General features: G+C 40.7%; 1 long non-coding RNA gene across 1 annotated transcript; it reads left to right on the forward strand.

Moving 5' to 3' along the window:
- The first annotated feature begins 16 nt into the window (after positions 1-16).
- On the forward strand, positions 17-22192 carry LOC109271954 (uncharacterized). Its single transcript, XR_002082186.2, has 5 exons — positions 17-110; positions 2856-3002; positions 7017-7077; positions 13035-13911; positions 20364-22192. It is a non-coding gene; the product is annotated as an uncharacterized LOC109271954 (long non-coding RNA).
- Positions 22193-22528: the final 336 nt, after the last annotated feature.

Below are 22528 nucleotides of genomic sequence, written 5' to 3' on the forward strand. Positions count from 1 at the left end.
TCTGGGACTTGTAGTGCGCGCCCGCGCCTCCCACTTACTGGGGGTTCGCAGCACAGGTGCCAGCTAGAAGCCTCCGAGCTCTACTCAACTCTTTTAATTGCTCCTTGGAGGTACAGGAATCTCTTTCCCACCCACCATACCCAGATTTTACGAACCTGTACCTACGCCTCTTTTCCTTAGCTCAATTCCCTTTTGCTTTCACTCCCTTCCTGAAGCCCACACGCGCACAAGACTAAACATCCATGTTTGTCTTGTCTGCTCAACTTTGTCTTGTCTGCTCAAGTGTCTGATTTTATTCCACCGAATCATCCGGGCGACGCCCTTCAGATACTGCCACCTCACCTGGACCATTACTACTCTTAAAGTTCTCCAGGTGGATATTTAAAAATTGCACTCACGTTTTCTTTTCTGTTTTCAATGGCGTTAGGGTGCAAAGAAGGTGTAAATACAACAAAAACCTCTCACGGTGTAAAACTTTGGTTCTGATTCCGGTGAGAGCACAACTTAACTGAAAAGATTAAGACGGATTGTGTGACCACTCTTGCCTTTAATTACCCACCCACACCAGCAACAAGGAATCTTCATTGCAGTCTGAGAATTATGTTGCTGGTCTCTATTTGAGGAGAATACTTACTTAACTCAGTCTTGCTCTGGTAATTCAGTGGCTCATTCAAAATTTAAATCTTGGAAGGGTTCAGAATGAAGAACAGTTGAAAAGCAAGGGTGATTTGATACAGTGAAACCCATTGCCAATTGTATTCTGGTAACCAATTAAAACTTTTTCCCTCAGAAATAACTGAGTCCTTCCTCCTTTATGCTCACTTTTCCACTGCAACTCAGTTTTTTTCTGTGTGATATTTTGTCTGGACAAGATTGATACTCTGCCTCTTCTGTTTTTCTTTCAGTCACCTATCAGCTATTAATTTCTTCCCTTTGTGTTGTTCATAGTAGCAATAAAATAGCTTTAAAATGTGATTTCTGTATGAGTGTCTGTATTTTTAACACTGTGAGAATAAAATTTTCTCGCAGCTTCAAAAAAATCACATTGAGGAAAATTGACTTTTATTTTCTTGTAGTCTCAAGCCATGTCTATCTAAACAATGGGCCTATATGCCTCATCTGGGGAAAAAGTTCCTTTACCTTTACTTCCTTCTACTAATCTCTTATTTAACGAAATAGGTTTGTTGACCAGACAAACCTCGGCTCTACTTCTAACTCAGGGCTCTCACTTCTTGCTGCTCAGTAGAATCATCTGTGTAGCATTTAAGAAATACCTATCCCTGTGTCCCACCTCAAAGTTACCAAAACAGAACCATTTCAGTGGAGCCTGGGCATATAGTTTTAAAAGCTTCCCAGGGAATTTGAATGTGCAGCCCCTGTTTCTAAGATGATCTTAGTTAAATCTTGCTTCATTATTTTCATTGGGTAAAATTATCTTTTTTCAATGGCCTGGGCTCAACCACTTAAGACCACAAGTCCTCAAAGCAGCTCTTCTATATTTCTGCCCAGTTTGATAGCTTGTTTGTTGTTGTTTTAAATAGAGGCACAGAGCAAGCCAGGGGATTAGAGTTTTAAATGTGACCACTTTAATGTATGACTTCTAGGTTGTTACTTAGTGCATACCTCTCCTTTCCTTCCTCCAAATCCTTCCCTTCCCCTTTTAAATGCACGGACTCCTCCAACCAATTTTCAATGCACTTACTTATAGTCTCTTTTAAGAAAATTCTGAATATAACTTTCATTGGTTCTCCCTCCAAAATATATCTTGAGCCCATCTTTTTTTCCTTCTCCCTTGCCAGCACCCTAGTCTAATCTTCCATCTTTCCTTTGCTGGAAATCAGTCTCCTAAAAGATGGCTCAGCTTCTAAACATACCAGTATCCAATCCATTGTCCACGTAGCTATAAGAATGAGCTTTACAAAACCCAAATTAGACCATGTCACTCTCCAGTAACTTCCCATTCTAGGTCCTGAAACAATCCAGTAACTTCAGATAACTTCCAATCTCATCTCATGATACCCTTCCCAACTCACTGGGCTCCAGATGTTCTCTTTCCTGGCTCAGGTCTTCACTTCTGCTCTTCTAGGCTTGGAACGTTGTTTTTCATGTTAGTACTTAACCTCAGTGGCTTCTTCTCCTCCATTAGGTCTCAGCTTACATATTGCCTTCTGATAAAGGCCCTCTTTGGCTACCTTAAATATTATTTTCTAATACTGATTATTGCTTTATTTTCTGTGGTTTACTGCTTTTATTATTTGTATGTATTAGTTTATTTCTGTATTTGTTTTTTTGTAAAATATAAACTCCTAGAGGCTTGGACTTTTGTTTCCCCCCTATTGTAGTTCCTAGCACTAGCACAGGTCCTGGCATATAGAGTGCTCAGGAAATAGTCTTCAATGAAGAGTATTGTGGAAATAGATAGGAAATAGTTAAATAGTTAATTATTCATAGGGGAAGCAGAAGAGTTTTGTTTTTTTTGTAGTTCGTAGTATGACAATTTGACTCTGATAAATGCTGAGATAAATCCAGATATAGATTGAATTTAGGATGCTCCCAAGTGTGAGAGTTGCTTTATTTTCAAACACTCTTAACCCTTCTAGACAGAATAATGTTAAGCTCTACATTTTATGCCCAGACTAGAGAAGAAATGGCCTGTGGCTCTCTCTCCTCCTGCACATTGGCTTGATATAGAGAGGGATTTCTTTACTCATCTTTTCTACCACACTGAGTTGTTTTAAGTAGGAAAGGGGCATAGATCATCGTTCTCCTCTACGTCTTGTAGCTCTAGCAAACCACCTGGATGGGAGGAGAGTTGGAGCTCAGCTGACAGAGCATTCTTTGTGTTTTTATTTCAGTGGTCTACTCACCACATCCATTTGATGCTCAATCCCAATGTCTTTCAAATGAATGGATCTTCAAATTGATTTAATACATCTTTACCAGCATTAAAAAAAAAAAAAAAAGAAGAAATAGAAAATCTCAAGTACATGAAATGAGTACAGGTGAGTTTTATTTCAATACTCACTGGTTTCACTTAAGTATACTATATATGTATTTCTTGCTCCAGATTATGGTTTGAAAGTTTGAAATCCACAGCTTGTTCTCCAAAGGTGCTGTTAATTTTACATTTCTGTACCTTTCCTTTGGGTTTGTCCACTCACTCATCTATTTAGATAATGTTCAAATGTTATCATTTATTTGTAGCTTTTTTCAACCAGTCTGTGACTGATAATACTTACATATAATTCTTTTTTCACTTATCCCATTGGACCACAGCTACTTACATATCTGGCTTTTCCATGTTAAATGGTGTATATTTGAACACCAAGAGTTTATGTTTTTCACTTTGATGTTGAGAATCGAGTGTATTGTGCTGGAATCTGAACTGTTTTGACATTCTCAATTGTTGTTCCTGAGTGCTCATGGCATCATAGATGTGTTTTGTATGACTAGGAGAAAGATGATTGATTTTCTGTATCACACGCATTGATGTATTTATCCATTTATTCAATAAACATTTGGACTTCTCCTCTGCATTAAATATTCTAGAAACAGGGGCTCCTGGGTGGCTCAGTTGATTAAGCATCTGACTCTTGATATTGGCTTGGGTCATGATCTTGAGGTTGTGAGATTAAGATTGAGCCCCACATCAGGCTTGGTGCTGATAGCATGGAGCCTGCTTGGGATTTTCTCTCCCCCTCTCTCTCTGCCCTCCCCATGTCCCTCTCTCGCTCTCTCCCTCTCTCTCAAAATAAATAAACATTAAAAAAAGATTCTAGAAACAAAGAACATATCAAGAAACAAAAGACAAAAATCTCTACCTCCGCAGAGCTTATATTTTTGTATTAATATTATTTTATTTACCATTCTTACATTACCTTACTTAAGCAAATTATTATACCACTTTTAATTCTCACATTTTTTCCTATATTAATTTATTTGTGGAATTTGCTGGTGTGATTGCCTCTCACAAATATTTAAAAAATTTTTCCTCTTTAATTTCAAGGTCTGTTTAAAAATGTATTTTAAAGCCTGGAATTAGAATTGAAGGCAGTTAGTTCCTTCAGGATTTCAGGATTTCATTGTAGTTCTCAAAGTGTGTGTTGGGAAAGGGTAAAGGAGCAATGACATGAAAAATGTTATAAATATCTCTTTGATATGAATATTCATTAAATGATGTAGTTCTTACCATTCCATAGTTGCTTGGAAGCTGTCAGCATTGAAAAAGGCACTTCTATCTAAACAAACAAACAAACAAAAAAACCCAAAAACCCCAAAACAAACCTTTGTAGAAAATGAAGGTAAAAGATGGGGCACCTGGGTGGCTCAGTCAGTTAAGCGTCCGATTTCAGCTCAGGTCATGATCTCACGGCTTGTGAGTTTGAGCCCCGCATGGGGCTCTGTGCTGACAGCTCAGAGCCTGGAGCCTCTTCAGATTCTGTGTCTTTCTCTCTCTCTGCCCCTCCCGCACTCACATTCTGTCTCTCTCTGTCTCTCCAAAATAAATAAAGATTAAAAGTAAGTAAATAAACATTAAAAAAAAAAAGGAAAATGAAGGTAAAAGATGATGATTTTTCTGTTTAAACAAATTGAAACATCAAACATAAAAAGCATAGGTATATGTAATTCTCTTGATGTACATAGTGTCTTTCCATGGTGTATTGGCCCAGCTATTAAACCAAATACTAAAACAGATGAATAGCAAATTCATAGCTCCCTGATGATATTATTTAAAAAAATTTTTTTTTAATGTTTATTTATTTTTGAGACAGAGAGAAACAGCGCATGAGTGGGGGAGGAACAGAGAGAGAGGGAGACACAGAATCTGGAGCAGGGTCCAGGTTCTGAGCTGTCAGCACAGATCCCGATGTGGCACCCAAACCCATAAACCGTGAGATCATGACCTGGGCCGAAATCGGATGCCCAACCAACTGAGCCACCCAGGCACCCCTCTCTGATGATATTATTATGAATAGTTGTAATTCTTTTAAAAAATGTTTGTGTTAAATTATTTAGGTAGTCACAACAAAGATATTATGAATGTAATCCATAATTATCAATTTGGTTTAAAATTTGGTTTATTGAGCCCTCTTAAAATATTGAATGCATCATTTTAACAATTTCAAGTACAAATATTGGCTATGACATTTTAACTATTTCTGCTACAAATCATGCCACTATAATGGAAATAGTACAAAAACCCCCAGGAATGTTCGTTATAATATGGGGAAAAGTAATATATCAGTGCATCTATGGAAATTTGCTCATCTGCCACAGGAGTAATAAGAATCAGGTAGCTTGAAGAAAATTAGATATTAAACTTAACGAATATTATTTAATAAGCTCTTCCTCTCTATCTTTTTTCTTTTATGAAAACCAGTATAAAGAAAGTCAACCATTTTCTTCAACCAGATGCTTATGATCTCATAGTATTTTGCTATTGAGGACATTTAAAATGCATAGAAGTAAATGTAGTCACAGTAGACCTGTGATTCTCAAAGTATGGTTTCTAGATTAACAGGTTTTTTTTTTTTTTAAGTTTATTTATTTCAAGAGAGACAGCATGAGCAAGGGAGGGGCAGAGAGAGAGGGAGAGAGAGAGAATCCCAAGCAGGCACCACACTGTCAGTGTGGAGCTGGATGCAGGGTTTGATCTCACGAACCATAAGATCATTACCTAAGCCAAAATCAGAAGCCAGATGCTTAACCGACTAAGCCATCCAGGCTCTCCTCGAGATCAGCAGTAATAGTATCACCTGGAAAATCACACAAGCGTGGACCCCGCTCTATATCTAATGAATTAGAATCTCTGGGGTTAGGGTTCTGCAATCTTTCTTCTAATATCCCTTTAGGTAGTTCTGGTACATCGAAATTTGAGAATAACCACACCAATTCGAAGAGTGCCAGGACCAGTGTGAGGCCAGGTGGAGTTCATGGAATGGAAGGTCTATTTTTTCCCCCTATTGCTATGAAACAAATTATTACAAATTTAGCAACTTAAAACAAACTTTTTTTTTCTTTTATTTCCTAGTGTCCATGAGTCATGAGTTCAGGCACTGCAAGGCTGTACTCAAGATGTCAGCCCAGCCACATTCCTTTTTGGAGCTTGGGATTCTCTATCAAGTTCACATGGTTGGCAGAATGCAGTTTCTTGCAGTTGTAGGAATGAAGGTTCCTTCCTCTTCCTGATTATCTGATAGGGGCTACTTTCAGCTTTTAGAGGCTTCTGGCAATTCCATGCCATGCCCAGTCTTTCTCACAACATGACAGCTTACTTCTTCAAGGGCAGCAGAAGAAGCTTTCTGACCTTGGAGAGGGCTCTAGCAAAAATCATTCTCTTGTTCCCACCCACCCCCATCTCCCTTTTAACTAACTAAAAATCAACTGGGAACTTCAATTCCATCTGAAAATAATATTTTTCAGCTGCAGAAAATGGTTCTGGGTAAAGAGACAAAGGGTGTGTTCCTACTGAAGCTTCATAAATATTGTGAAATATCTGTAAATAAGTGTATGTCTCAGAGAACTATGGGTGTAGCTCACGGCATGTGGAGATGACTGTATCAAATAGATCAGAAACAAAGTTTTGAACAAGCTGTGACCATATCTGAGCAGAAAATTTTAATGCCACTAGCTGCACACATTGCCTACTACTGTTGAGTTTCTGAATCCTGCTAGGTGAGGAAGCACACTCCAAATAGTGACCACTTTTCTAGTCTGGGTCCAAGAAGTGAATACTTTCAGAATAAAGCCAGGTGGAACTGGGCCTAAGTAAACCCAGGAGAGCCAACTAGATTGCAACTCCCATGTGGTGGAAGCAAGGAACAAATTCTTTTGTTACAGTGAGCCACTGAGATATTGGGGTTGTTGCTGCAGCAAAAACAAAGCTGACTTATACAATATATGTACAGAATGAGGTCGTTAGAGAACCACCACCCAGGTCAGGATATTTAAAACACCACCAGTGACAGAAGTGTCCCTGTGTCCCTCCAATTCTGTACTTTTCCTCTTCTCCACAGGTATATATCCTGGTAATACCATAAAAAGATTCAGTGAACTTCCTGTACATCTGATCACACAGTATGTGTTCCCTTGTGCCTAATTTCTTTTGCTCACCATTATGGTTGTGAGATTCATCCCTGTGACTATGTGTAGAAGTATTCTCTTCACTTTCATTGCTTTATTTTATAATATTCCATTGTATGAATATACCATAATTTGTTTAACTGTTTCTGCTATTGTACAGATCCTCTGAGGTGGAAATAATCATTCCTACAAGGAATTTTGTAGTGTTATTTTTTCTTGTACAGTTCTTTTGACCCTTAAAGTTTTCTACTTTATATAAATAACTTATTTTTATCATCCTATTATATATTAAGTGCCTAATAATAGTTAAAACTTATTGTGTTTAGCATTGCCTAAATGTTTTATATGCATTATTAATTAATTAATTCAACAAATATTTTTTAAATTTTATTTTTTTTAATTTGCATGCAAATTAGCATATAGTGCAACAATGATTTCAGAAGTAGATTCTTTAATGCCCTTACCCATTTAGCCCATCTACCCTCCCACAACCCTTCTAGTAACCCCCTCTGTTTGTTCTCCATATTTGAGTCTCTTATGTTTTGTCCCCCTCCCTGTTTTTATATTATTTTTGCTTCCCTTCCCTTATGTTAATCTGTTCTGTGTCTTAAAGCCCTCATATGAATGAAATCATATGGTATTTGTCTTTCTCTGACTAATTTAACTTACCATAATACGCTCTAGTTCCATCCATGTAATTGCAAATGGCAAGATTTCATTCTTTTTGATTTCTGAATAATACTCTATTGTATATGTATACCACATCTTCTTTATCCATTCATCCATCCATGGACATTGGGGCTCTTGCCATACTTTGGCTATTGTTGATAGTGCTGCTATAAACATTGGGGTACATGTGCCCCTTTGAAACAACACACCTCCATCATTTGGATAAATACCTAGTAGTGCAATTGCTGGGTCATAGGATAGTTCTATTTTTAATTTTTTGAGGAACCTCCATACTGTTTTCCAGAGTGGCTGCACCAGCTTGCATTCCCACCAGCAATGCAAAAGAGATCCTCTTTCTCCGCATCCTGGCCAACATCTGTTGTTGCCTGAGTTGTTAATGTTAGTCATTCTTACAGGTGTAAGGTGGTATCTCATTGTGGTTTCGATTTGTATTTCCCTGATGATGAGTGATGTTGAGCATTTTTTCATGTGTCAGTTGGCTATCTGGATGTCTTCTTTGGAGAAGTGTCTATTCATGTCTTTTGCCCATTTCTTCACTGGATTCTTTGTTTTTTGGGTGTTGAGTTTGATCAGTTCTTTATAGATTTTGGATACTAACCCTTTATCTGGTATGTCTTCTCCATTCTGTCAGTTGCCTTTTAGTTTTGCTGATTGTTCCCTTTGCTGTGCAGAAGCTTTTATTTTGATGAGGTCCCAGTAGTTCATTTTTGCTTTTGTTTCCCTTGCCTCTGGGAATGTGTTGAGTAAGAAGTTGCTGCGGCCAAGATCAAAGAGGTTTTTGCCTGCTTTCTCCTTGAGGATTTTGATGGCTTCCTTTCTTACATTGAGGTCTTTCATCCATTTTGAGTTTATTTTTGTGTATGGTGTAAGAAAGTGGTCCAGGTTCATTCTTCTGCATGTCGCTGTCCAGTTTTCCCAGCACCACTTGCTGAAGAGACTGTCTTTATTCCATTGGATATTCTTTCCTGCTTTGTCAAAGATTAGTTGGCCATACGTTTGTGGGTCCATTTCTTGGTTCTCTATTCTGTTCCATTGATCTGAGTGTCTGTTCTTGTGCCAGTACCATACTGTCTTGATGATTACAGCTTTGTAGTATAGCTTGAAGTCTGGGATTGTGATGCCTCCTGCTTTGGTTTCCTTTTTCAAGATTGCTTTGGCTCTTCGGGGTCTTTTCTGGTTCCATACATATTTTAGGATTATTTGTTCTAGCTTTGTGAAGAATGCTGGTGTTATTTTGATAGGGATTGCATTGAATATGTAGATTGCTTTGGGTAGTATTGAAATTTTCATAATATTTGTTCTTCCTATCCAGGAACATGGAATCTTTTTCCATTTTTTTGTGTCTTCTTCAATTTCTTTCATAGGCTTTCTATAGTTGTCAGTGCATAGATTTTTCACCTCTGGTTAGATTTATTCCTAGGTATCTTATGGTTTTTGATGCAATGGTAAATGGGATCGATTCCTTGATTTCTCTTTCTGTTGCTTCATTGTTGGTGTATAGGAATGCAACTGATTTCTGTTGATCAACTGATTTCTGTTGCAACTTTCTGTTGCAAAGTTGATCCTATTATGCAACTTTGCTGAATTCATGAATCAGTTCTAGCAGTTTTTTGGTGGAATCTTTTGGGTTTTCCATATAGAGTATCATGTCATCTATGAAGAGTGAAAGTTTGACCTCCTCCTGGCCGATTTGGATGCCTTTTATTTCTTTGTGTTGTCTGATTGCAGAGGCTAAGACTTCCAATATTATGTTGAATAACAGTGGCGAGAGTGGACATCCCTGTCTTGTTCCTGATCTTGGGGGGAAAGCTCTCAGTTTTCCCCATTGAGGATGATATTAGCATTGGGTCTTTCATATATGGCTTTTATGATCTTGAGGTATGATCCTTCTATCCCTACTTTGTTGAGGGTTTTTATCAAGAAAGGATGATGTATTTTGTCAAATGCTTTCTCTGCATCTATTGAGAGGATCATATGGTTCTTGTCCTTTCTTTTATTGATGTGATGAGTCACATTGATTGTTTTTCGGATATTGAACCAGGCTTGCTTGCCAGGTATAAATCCCAGTTGGTCATTGAGATAATTTTTTTAATGTATGTTGGATCTATTTGGATAATATCTTGTTGAGGATTTTTGCATCCATGTTCATCAGGGAAATTGGTCTATAGTTCTCCTTTTTTAGTGGGGTCTGTGTCTGGTTTTGGAATCAAGGAAATGCTGGCTTCATAGAAAGAGTTTGGAAGTTTTCCTCCCATTTCTATTTTTTTGGAACAGCTTCAAGAGAATAGGTGTTAACTTTTCCTTAAATGTTTGGTAGAATTCCCCTGGAAAGCCATCTGGCCCTGGACTCTTATTTTTTGGGATATTTTTTATTATGAATTCGATTTCTTTACTGGTTATGGGTCTGTTCAAATTTTCTATTTCTTCCTGTTTCAGTTTTGGTAGTGTATGTTTCTAGGAATTTATCCATTTCTTCCAGATTTCCCATTTTGTTGGCATATAATTGCTCATAATATTCTCTTATTATTTCTTTTTATTTATGCTCTTTTGGTTGTGATCTCTCTTCTTTCATTCTTTTTTTTTCAATATATGAAATTTATTGTCAAATTAGTTTCCATACAACACCCAGTGCTTATCCCAAAAGGTGCCCTCCTCAGTACCCATCACCCACTCTCCCCTCCCTCCCACCCTCTTCTTTCATTCTTGATTTTATTTATTTGGGTCCTTTTCTTTTTCTTTTTGATCAAATTAGCTAGTGGTTTATCAATTTTGTTAATTCTTTCAAAGAAACACCTTCTGGTTTCATTGATCTGTTTTGTTTTTTTTTGTTGTTGTTTGTTTCGATAGCATTAATTTCTGCTCTAATCTTTATTATTTCCTGTCTTCTGCTGGTTTGGGGTTTTATTTGCTGTTCTTTAAGGTGTAAGGTTAGGTTGTATATCTGAGATCTTTCTTCCTTCTTTAGGAAGGCCTGGATTGCTATATATTTTCGTTTTATGACCGCCTTTCTTGTGTCCCAGAGGTTTTGGGTTATGGTGTTATCATTTTCATTGGCTTCCAATACTTTTTAATTTCCTCTTTAACTTTTTGGTTAGCCCATTCATTCTTTAGTAGGATGTTCTTTAGTCTCCAAGTATTTGTTACCTTTCCAAATTTTTTCTTGTGGTTGATTTCGAGTTTCATAGCATTGTGGTCTGAAAATATGCACAGTGTGATCTCAATCTTTTTGTACTTGCTGAGGGCTGATTTGTGTCCCAGTATGTGGTCTATTCTGGAGGATGTCCATGTGCACTGGAGAAGAATGTATATTCTGCTGCTTTAGGATGAAATGTTCTGAATATATCTGTTAAGTCCATCTGGTCCAGTGTGTCATTCAAAGCCATTGTTTCCTTGTTGATATTTTGATTAGATGATCTGTCCGTTGTTGTAAGTGGGGTGTTGAAGTCTCCTACTATTATGGTATTACTATGGATGAGTTTCTTTATGTTTGTGATTAATTGATTTATATATTTGGGTGCTCTCACATTTGGCACATAAATGTTTACAATTGTTATGTCTTCTTGGTATAGACCCCTTGAATATGATATAATGCCCTTCTGCATCTCTTGATATAGTCTTTATTTTAAAGTCTAGATTGTCTGATATAAGTATGGCTACTCCGGCTTTCTTTTGTTGACCATTAGCATGATAGATGCTTTTCCATCCCCTTATTTTCAATCTGAAGGTGTCTTTAGGTTTAAAGTGGGTCTCTTGTAAACAGCATCTAGATGGATCCTCTTTTCCTATCCATCTGTTACTCTGTGTCTTTGATTGGGGCACTGAGTCCATTGACATTTAGAGTGAGTACTGAAAGATATGAATTTATTACCATTATGTTGCTTGTAGAGCTGGAGTTTCTGGTGGTATTCTCTGGTACTTTCTAGTCTTTGTTGCTTTAGGTTTTTATTTATTTGTTGTTGTTGTTGTTGTTGTTTTCATTTTTTCTCCCCTCAGAGAGTCCCCCTTAAAATTTCTTGCAGGGCTGGTTTAGTGGTCACCAACTCCTTTAATTTTTGTTTGTCTGGGAAATTTTTAATCTCTCCTTTTATTTTGAATGACAGCCTTGCTGGATAAAGAATTCTTGGCTACATATTTTTCTGATTCAGCACATGGAATATATCCTGCCATTCCTTTCTGGCCTGCCAAGTTTCTGTGGATGGGTCAGCTGCAAACCTGATCTGTCTTCCCTTGTAGGTTAAGGACTTTTTTCCCTTGCTGCTTTCATGATTCTTTCCTTGCTTGAGTGTTTTGTGAATTTGACTATGCTATGCCTTGTTGATGGTTGGTTTTTGTTAAATCTAATGGAGTCCTCTCTGCTTCCTGGATTTTGATGTCTGTATCTTTCCCCAGGTTAGGAAGTTTTCTGCTATGATTTTCTCACATAAGCCTTCTACCCCTTTTTCTCTCTCTTCCTCTTCTGGTACCCCTATTATTCTGATGTTGTTCCTTTTTAATGATTCATTGTTTTCTCTAACTTTTAAATAATGCTCTTTTGTCTTAGTCTCCCTCTTTTTTTCGGCTTCATTATTCTCTGTAAGTTTGTCCTCTATATCACTGATTCTCTGTTCTGCCTCATCCATCCTTGCCGCCTTGTCCTCCATTTGAGATTGCAGCTCAGTTATGGCATTTTTTATTTCATCCTGACTAGCTTTTACTTCTTTTATTTCCACAGAAAGGGTTTCTAATCTATTTTCAACTCCAGCTAGTATATCGTAATTCTAAATTCTGGTTCAGACATCTTGCTTGTATCTGTGTTGGTTAAGTTCCTGGCTGTCATTTCTTCCTACTCTTTCTTTTGAGATGAATTCCTTCATTTTTCATTTTGAAGGGAGAAAGGAATTAATGAGGTAAAAAAATTAAAATTAAAAAAAATTAAAATTAAAAAAAATTAAAATTAAAAAAAATTAAAATTAAAAAATCAAAAATAAACACACACACACAAAATTGAATAAATGATGCTAGATCCAGGTATGTTTTGGTCTGGGTGTTGGAAGGAGCTTGATAGATTAGAGAAAAAAGGGGAAAGGAAAAAGGAAAAAGGAAATCATTTGACAATTTGAAAAAATGAATACACTGAAGTAGACTGAAATGAAATGATTGAAGTAAAATAGAATTTGAAAAAAGTTACACAAAAGTAAAAAATATAGTAGAAAAACATTAAAGAAAATAATTTTTAATAAAAATTGAAAATAAAAATGAATTTTTCTCTTTCTGTATTCAAGAAAAGAAACAAAAAGAAAAAAAAGAAAGAAAATTGAATAGATGGACCAGCGAACAGACTGAAATACGACTGAAATTACTTCGTTTTCCCCTAGAAGTCAAACTATGAAGCACTTTATAATCCATAAACTAAGCAGGTGGAGAGACTTGTGTTTCTCAAGAGCGAGGTTGGCCCAGTTGGGCGGGGCTTAGCGTAATGGCTCTGTTCTCCACTAGATGTCGCTGCTTAGCTTACTGGGGTGAATTGTTGCGCTCGTAGGTGCATATGCGCATGTGCGGGAGAGGTGAAAATGGCGTCACCCAGCTACCCAGTCTCCAGTACAGGAACTCTGTTCTCCCTGATCAGCAATGGCACACCTGTCCTTTGTTTTTGGCTTCCATCCACTGCCTGCTTTTACACAGTCCGTGACCAAGCCCCATGCGGCACCTTCCTCCTGAGTTTTGTCTCAGATGCAGCTGTTTTTCCCAACCTCTTACTTCTGAGGGACTGCGGCTATGACACGTTCTGCCCCTCTGCAGGAGGGTCTTACCAAGCAATGGCCGGGTGCCTGACGCAGCCAGGAAAGTTCATGTTATTGTGCTGCAGACGATGCCCAGAGACTGCATCCAGGTGCCAGCCCGCCCCAGAAAAAGTGCGGGAGACAGTGTAGCAGCAGTGTTTCAGGGACTATGGAAAAATCACAACACACATCTGGCACCAGGCTTTACCCTTAAGGACCTTGTTCTAGCACCAGTGAATGTGGTTGTTCTCCCGGGTCCACAGGGGCCTTGCCTTTAGGGGACCCAGACAGCCTTTACCAGCTCTCCCTGTGTGGCCTGAAGAACCCCGGACTCCACTCTGCTCCTGAGGATTCGCCCTTCCCACCAGAGCACCGGCAGGTATTGTGCTACAGAGTTTCAGACTCTGTGCTCCCCTTGTTTATAGTCTTAATGGAATTTAAACCCTCTCCTTTCTCCTTTCTCCCTTTTAAGTTCATTACCTGTGGCTGTTTCTACTTTTCCACTTTCTCTCCAGCTGCTTTTGGGATGAGTGCTTTTTCCGTATTCTACCTGCCTCCCCCTTTTCTGTCCTCTCTCCACACGCAAAAGTGGCGCCCTGCCCTCTGTGGCTTCTGTCTCCCCCAGTTCACCTTTCCGTGCCGTGTACCTGCTGAGTTCTTTGGTTCAGGTTGTGCAGATTGTTGTGTTAATCCTCAGATCAGTTTTCTAGGTGTGCAGGATGGTTTAGTGTTGGTCTGGCTGTATTTCATGGACACGAGACACACAAAAAACTTCCATGCTCTCATTCAACAGATATTTAATGAACATCTGATACTCTGTATCAAAAATGTAGGGGTAAACAAGACAGGCAAAAATCCTTGTTTTTATCGAGATTACATTTTAGAGAATAATCTCTAATTCTCAAAATCTATGGAATATTATTACCCCTATTTTCACAATTTGGGAAACTGAGGCACCTAGCAGCTATTCCGTTTCTTATTTATCTTTTGCACTGGATTGTAAACTCCTTATAGGCAGGAACCAATTCCTTGTATATGTCCACAGTGTCTAGTTGAGCAACATTCGTGTAATCATAATATTAATTATTTGATGGTTATTAACATTTATTTCATGCTTTCTGTATGCCAGACATAACTCAATCTTCACAAACCTATGCAGTGAATATTATCATTAACCCCATTTAGAAATCAGAAAATAGGCAAAAAGAGGCAAAATGACTTGTCTTTGCTCTACATTATGTGTATTGAAATCAATCCATGTGGTTGCATGTAAGTGTCATTCCTTGATTTCCATTGCCATATAGAATTCGGTTCTTTATTATCTCTACAGTGACTATGGTATACACTGTGCTAAACCTAAGAATGACTTTGCATAGGGAATGTAATTCAGCTTCTCCTTTCTTCCATCTCTGTTCTGCGGCTACTATATTTCTATACACCAAAGGAAAAAAAAAGCATGACAGACATTGTGTTTTTATCTAATCTGTACATGTGTTTTACTCAGAAGCGTTGTGATGTGGGAATTGTTAGTTATGCTGTAGTAGACTGTATTGAAGAATCTTAGTTTGTTCACTTAATATTGTTGAGTTTCTTCCCACATACCTAGGAGTGTGATGGGCTTTAAGAAAGGGAGGAGGAAGCAGTCTCAGTTTCCATCCTAAGGAGCTCCCAATTGTTGGAGGAGGTCATAGAGAGAACATGAACACTGGTTGACACTTGAGTTACATCAGGGCAACCAGAGGCTCCTTACCCCTCCTTGTCCTTAGAATGTATATTCTGCCCACTGTTCCCATAGCTGGAGCCACTTCAAGAGTACAGTTTTGAGAGTGTCATGTGTTGTTGAGACCATCTGGACTATATCCAACAGAACCCATTCGAGACCTCTATAAACTGTTAAGATCCTGCCAGGGGGGTGCAGAGATGGACCAGTCCTGTGGCAGCCCAACACAAGCCTTGTATGTAAGTTTTCTTGCTTATCAAACCTACCAGCTACCAGTCTCCTTTCTTCAGGCCCTCTGTGACTGGGGGCAAGTTTCAGATTTCATCTAGGAAACTCTCAAATTTGTGAACCAACAATTGGCAAGCAAGCCAGGAGGCCAGAGAAATGAATCTTGGGAAAGAGGCATGGGAGCAGAACTTCCAAGTTGGCCATCAATCTGTAAGTGAGGAGGGGCAGCATGTACGTTAGATGCTTGTGGACCCTGTATGAGTACAGCAATGCCTTCAAAATGTGTTGGTTTGAGGACCTGGCAAAAAAGGGAAGTGAATGATTGCTGCAGTGGGCTGTTCTCTACTGTGAGTACTCTGGCTGGCTATCAGCGACAAATTAGAGACTGAAGCCAATTTAGAAAGCTGAAAGAAGAACTGAGTTAAAAAAGGGTATGTGGGTGCCTAGCTTCAGGGCTGGCAGAGAAGGTGGGGGAACAGGACAGTAAGTTGGAGAATTTAGCATACTATTTTGCAAAGCTAGGAGGGTGCAAGCCTCTGTGGATTAAGGTCCAAGTTCTTATGACAAAGCCTGATTGGGGCACTAAGAGGTGGAATCTCCGAGAAAGCCAGGAGAGTGAAGAGGAGGATGTTGTGGTGATTGACAGTGAAACAGACAAAATGTTCCCCGCTGACCAACTCCTAATACAAACACAACAGCACAGTGCAGCCAAAACAACCCCAGCCAGCAGGGCAGACCCCAATTCAGGATACAATCATGATGAAAGAATATACTCCCACTGAGCTTATTGATTTAGCTGCCAAGTTCCAGCAAAAGGCCATGGAAAGTACTCTGGCGTAGTAAGTGTGGCTATGAGCTGGGGGATTGGGGGGCAGTGATGACATTTTTCTGACTATGTAGGAGGCACAGAAAAGGAACAACATCACCACACACCCTGTACTCTGGCAGGGCCTGCATGGTGCTCTGGTGTTCGAGATACTCAGTCTGTTATAGATTGGATTGTTCTAACCCACAGGAGGCCTGGCCCAATAAAGGGAATCTCTCTGGGCACATGACTGCTGGAAATCTATAGAGGAGGTTCAACAAATTCTTAGGAAGTTGGGAATGAGATAGGCCATCTGTACTCCTGTTTTTGCAGGCTCTCATTGGGCCACGTTCACTGCAGGAATGGAAGCCAATATACTTCAGTCTGCGCCCGGGACCTGGTATGGCACACTGGTGTCCATGCTGAGCCCTGTCATGGGACAGGACATTTATGATGTTGGGCAATCCATTGCTAATCTGGGGGACACTAACAAATCCTAGGAAATTACCAGCTATGGGAAAGACTTGAGACAGAGATGGAACTTGAAAAAACAGAAAGCTCTCCCAATCAGCTGTGAAGGATCCTGTAAAAGTAACTTGGAAACAAATGTGGTTTGACCTCCTGGCTGCCGGACTCCACCTATAAAGGTAGACTGACAACCCAATGCTGTGTTGGTCAACCTGCGGAAAGCCTTAAAACCTGAACAACAGTTCAAACCTGTCCCACCTGCTCCTATCATCCCTGATGCCCCCATCTGCTCCAGCAGGGCCTCAGGGGTACAGTCCTATTTGGGGTGGGTGTCTCCCACACCCCAAGTATAAGATGCAGGCCAAGATTGCCTCTAGGTGAGGGCCATTGGGGGTGACTGGAGGCCTCAAGTTGAGTTCACTATTCACTGATCCCCCTGAAATAAACAAAAGGTGATGGCTCTGGTTGACACGGGGACCAAATATACTCTAATACATGGTAATCCTTAGACGTTTTCTGGCCCCTTCCTCACCATCTATGGTTACAGAAGGTGAATATCTATGGTCAGGAAGTTTCCTTTAACACTGCAAGTTGGGCATCCCCCCCCCCCCCTTTAAAATATGGAGTTTTAATCTCTCTAATACCAGAGAACACACTGGGCATTAATATTCTATGAGGGGTGTCTGGGTGGCTCAGTTGGTTAAGCACCTGACTCTTAGTTTCCTCTCAGGTCATAATCTCGAGGTTTGTGAGTTCGAGGCCCATGTCAGGCTCTGCACTGAGAGTGTGGAGCCTGTTTGGGATTCTCTCTTTCTCTCCCCATCTCTCTGTCCCTCCCCTGATCTCTTTCTCTCTTTCCCACCTCTCAAAATACATAAAATTAAAAAAAAAAAAATTCTATGAGATCTGCAAAACTCTATCAGTGAATTCCGCCTCTGGGTTAGAGTAATCAAGCCAGTGCTGAAGGGAAACACCAACTGGGAACCAGTTAGTCTACTACCCCCATGAGAAATGGGAACTGTCAAACAATATAAATTACCTTAGGGCCTAAGAACCTAGGAAAAACTGTCCAAAAACTGCACCAAAGGGGTATTCTGCACCTTGCTGATAGCACTTTCGGTAGACCTGTATGGTCAGTGAGAATCGGATGGTTCATGTGAAAACTGTGAAGTACTGAGAATTGAAGAAGGTAGTGCCCCCCATCCCTGCAGCTGTGCCCAACATTGCCACCATCTTAGATACATGGCTATGATCCCAGGAGTGTTCCATGTTGGGCTGGACTTAACAAGTACTATTAAGTACTTTTTTTTTTTTTTTTTTTGGGATGAGTATTTGGGCCCACACGGACCAGAGGTGGTTTATTAAGCGTGGAAGAGAGGAAGGGAGAAAAGGGCAGTTGTGCCCCGCAGAGAAAAAAAGCCCAGGAGCTCCCGGGTGCTGCCAGGGAGCCTCTCTGAGCTCTGACCCCTGCAGCCCCACCCTGTCTTCTTGGAGGGTTGTGGAGTCAGTGGACCTGATAGGCCAGGCCCAGGTAGGCAAGGATGAGGCTCTCAACCAGCTAGGTACAGTCCAGTGGTGGGAAGGCAGCCAAGGGTACTGACCCATGAGGCCCTACACAGCAGTGGAGCCATCTCGGAAGTCTGGCTGATGAATCACAAGATCGGTTTGCCTTCACATGGGAAGTTTAACAATGGACTTTTCAAATGCTTTCCCAGGTTAACCTACAAAGTTCCACCATATGTCATGAGGCCTGTCCGTGTTCTCCTTCCCCACATCAGTAAAATGGGCCCATTACATTGATGATATAATGTTAACATGTGAAGACTTACCTTTGCCATAGGGCATTCTGCAGGATTTGCTGGAAAATATGTGAGGGAGAAAATAGGTCATGAGATCCCGAAAAGTTCAAGGCTGAGACACCACATAAAGTTTTTGGAAGTCATATGGTCAGGTAAGACATGCATTGTCCCAGAAGCTATGATTGACAAACAACATACAAGCCTACCCAATCCTTAGAAGCACAAAAGAGTTGCAAGCTTTTGAAGGAATTTGGGGTTTTGGAGGAGTTTTATTACCCACCTGGCATGGTGTCTCCATCCCTTGTACCACTTGGTAAAGAAAAAGCAAATGTGGGATTGGTGATTGAAGCAGCAAGCCACCTTTGGGAGGCCAAAGGAACTAATGAAACACTCTGGGAATCCCCCAAGCAGGGCTACCACTTGAGTTGATGTGTCTGTGACTCTGGAAGGCATGGGCTGGGCACTGTGGCAGAGACAGTAGAAGGAGAGAGTATTCCTAGGATTTTGGTCCCAGCTCAGAAATGTGATGCACCCCCAACAGCTCCTAGTGGTGTACACAGCATTTCTCCAGGTAGACCCTCTCACAAAGGAGCAGCATATCATGGTAAGACCTTCCCTTCCCATCAAGGGATGAGTTGAGAATATGTTCCATCCACCCATCTCTGGCATGGCTCAAACTTCCGTGTTAACCAAGTGACAAGCCCATTTGCAATAGAGGCAGCCTGTGCACCACTGTCTCTAGAAACTCAGGTCCTGCTGAACCCAAATGTCCCATCAGTTTCCTCTGGTATCCTGTGTGGCCTGTAGAAAGGAGCTGGGGAAATTCCTGCTGATGCCTAGAATACAGGTGGATCTAGTCAGGCATCTGGATAGAAAGAGGAACTAACTGCAACAGGTAGTGGACTGAACTCAGAGCCATTTGGCTCATACCACTCATGATCCCTAGCCATTAATGCTTTGCACTGAGAGTTGGGCTGTTCTAACTATATGGCTTGGACAGTGGGAACTGAGGGATGGATGACCATGAATCAGCCCTTGTGGAGTCAGGATATATGGAAAGACATTTGGGTCTGCCTGCAAGAAACTGAAGTGGTCTTCACTATCTGCCACATCCCGACTCATAAAGTCCTGACTACTACTGGCAATCAGGAAGCCAATGCCCTAGCTCAGTATAAGCTCTAGCAACTGACTGTTCACTAGATAGTAGATTGGGTGCATAGAAAGAGTGGCTAACATAGTGCCTGGATGAAATGGCATATTGCTAGGGATGCTGGATTTCCTTTGAAATACAGTGACTTGGTAAATGCAGTAAAACATTATTTTATGTGTTCTAAATAATGTCCAAGGCAACTGCCAAAGAATTCTGGGGCCATCATCCTAACTCGTGAGGGATTGGCAAATTGATTATACTGACACCTTCACTCTGAGTGAGGGTTCTAAACATGCTTTGGTTTATGTGAACACTGTGTCTAGCCTAACCCAAGTTTTCCCTTGTCCCCATGCAAACCAGGCTGCTACTATTAGAGGATTAGAGAACCTGAGTACCATGTGTGGATAATCTCAGCAAACAGATAGTGGTTGGGAGGTCACATTTCAAAGGTCATAATATGCAAGACTGAGCAAAAGAACATGACATTGAATAGAGGTCCCATCACCCCTATAACCTATAAGCAGCAGGGTTGGTAGAAAGGAGAAATGGAATATTAGAGCAGCAAATAAAAACACGCATTAACTGTGGGAACTAAAGGATTGCCCCAAGCTCTAATACATTTGAATGCTCATCTAAAATGGCCTGTTACCTCATCTTCCAGACTGCGGACCCTTGCCAAGACACACAAAAATGTAAAGGTATGGAAATGACCATTGCCCAGATCCTCACCAAGGATCAAGATGCTATGCTGCTGAGAACACCAAGCCCCAAGATGCCTGGGAAAGACATTGTCCCCTGGAATTTGCAATGGGATGGCCCTTGGGATGAATGGGTTACTTTGGATCTCTCGGTGAGGGGGAACTAATCAATTTCCACTGGGATCCTGTTGTCTGGCTGCAAGCCAGAATGAAACATGCACCACTGAAGAAGGGAAGAAGGTGGGGATCCTGGTCTGGCAAATCCCACCCCCTATCTGTCTTCTCATGCCTGACGGTGCTGCTTGCTTCAGCCAACATGTATGGTATGCATAACTAAGTCAAATTCCTAAAACTGTAGCCATCTTAACATCTAAGGATCAGGCCACAAGTATAATTTTTAGAGAAGGGGAAGACCTTCCCATACAAGTTCCTATTAAATGTCTGTCTTTTTGACCTTAGACTTCTGCTGCTCCAGTGGTATCTGGTCATGGACTGGGTACAGGATGGAAATATCTTTCTGCACTGGGTCCCTTCATATGCCTGGCAAATGAATCATTCCAACCGTTGGGTACGTGGGAAAGATGCCCCTCAAGCTTAACAGGATTACCATGGTGGGTATCACCACTCCAGGGAAGGGACTGGAAGGCCTAACACAGTACATTAAAGAACAAGGTAGGTCTAGTACTCTCGATTCAACTGGTACCACCAGTACTGATGCAGAAACCTGGCCTGTGATACACACCTGGCCTGTGTATCAATAACACTGGGTGTAGGTAGTCCTCTTCTGTCACTCAAATTATACACCCAGTCCTAAAAATACCACTAGTAGAGCCATGGGTGGCTACAGTCAGATTTGGAATGGGTTCATCTGGCTTATAGACATTTGAGTCTTGGATTATAGACATTTGAGTACCTGGATACCCCTATTTTGGAAACAGAAGAATCAATTTAAACATAACTGGCTCAATTTAAACATACTGGAGTATGGGATGGATGTCACTGGCCCATTCTGTCACATTACAGGATAGTGACTAGTTTGGCACTAAATGGTCACACTGCCTAGGTATTTCTTGGGTAGTCCCAAATGGGGCCACATGGGTGTGTGACACAAATCTTTGGCCATGGCTTCCACCTGGTTGGTTGGGCCACTGCAACCTAGGTTTTTGGTGGGCACAGGGGAGAATCTGCCCCATGGTAGTGAAAATTGCCAGCCTTCCTCTTTGCAAGGTCAAATGTGCATATTCTGTTTTCCACTGGTATAATCATTTGGCTGCCGTCTTTGTCCCCTCCAGTGACCTGGAGGACCAGTACACAGAAACCCTTACTACATTCACCCAACAAGGCTTAAATGGTAGCCAGCAAGCCTGTCTTTACTGAACCCTGAAATGTCTTTAATGAGAAAAGCTGTCCTCCAAAATAGAATGGCTTTGAACATTACTGCTGCCTTGCCAAGAGGTACCTGTGTCATTATCCAAAAAAGAAGGTTGTGTGTTCATACCTGATGAGTATGCTAATGTGTCATCTTTATTAAATCATATGAGACACAGTGAATGTCCTGAGTGATCTGACACCCAGCTTAGGGGACTTAGTAAATCAATGGTACGGATCACGGGGCTTTTGGTGGAAAAAGCTGTCACTGAGTTGGAGCATCGTTGTCTTAATCTGTGTTTTCTCTTGCATGTAACTGTATTATTGGTATGGTATCTTCCTCCAGGCAGCCAGATAGCTGCCAAAGGAGTCACCTCCATGCTAATGAAACACCTTGCAGACTGCTCAGGTCACACTATAGAAGAGGGGGACATATGAGATTATAAGAGCCAGTATAGAGGAGTGAAGTGTTGGAGGAAGTCATTGACAGGATGTGACCACTGATTGACTGAGGAGCTGGACCTCCACAATGGGAGGCTCCTGTCTTTGGAATGTTCCCTCTGCTCACTGTTCCCACAGGTGGAGCTATTTTATTTTATTTTATTATTTTATGATTTTTTAAAATGTTTATATATTTGTTTTGAGAAGGAGAGAGAGAGAGAGAGTGCGAGTGGAAGGACAGAGAGAGAGAGGGACAGAGAGAGAATCCCAAGGAGCCTCAGCTCTGTCAGTGCAGAGCCCTATGTGGGCTCATAAACTG

The sequence above is a fragment of the Panthera pardus genome, unplaced genomic scaffold, assembly GCF_024362965.1.
Source record: "Panthera pardus isolate Hobbes unplaced genomic scaffold, ASM2436296v1 HiC_scaffold_11, whole genome shotgun sequence".
In the NCBI taxonomy this organism is placed as follows: domain Eukaryota; kingdom Metazoa; phylum Chordata; class Mammalia; order Carnivora; family Felidae; genus Panthera; species Panthera pardus.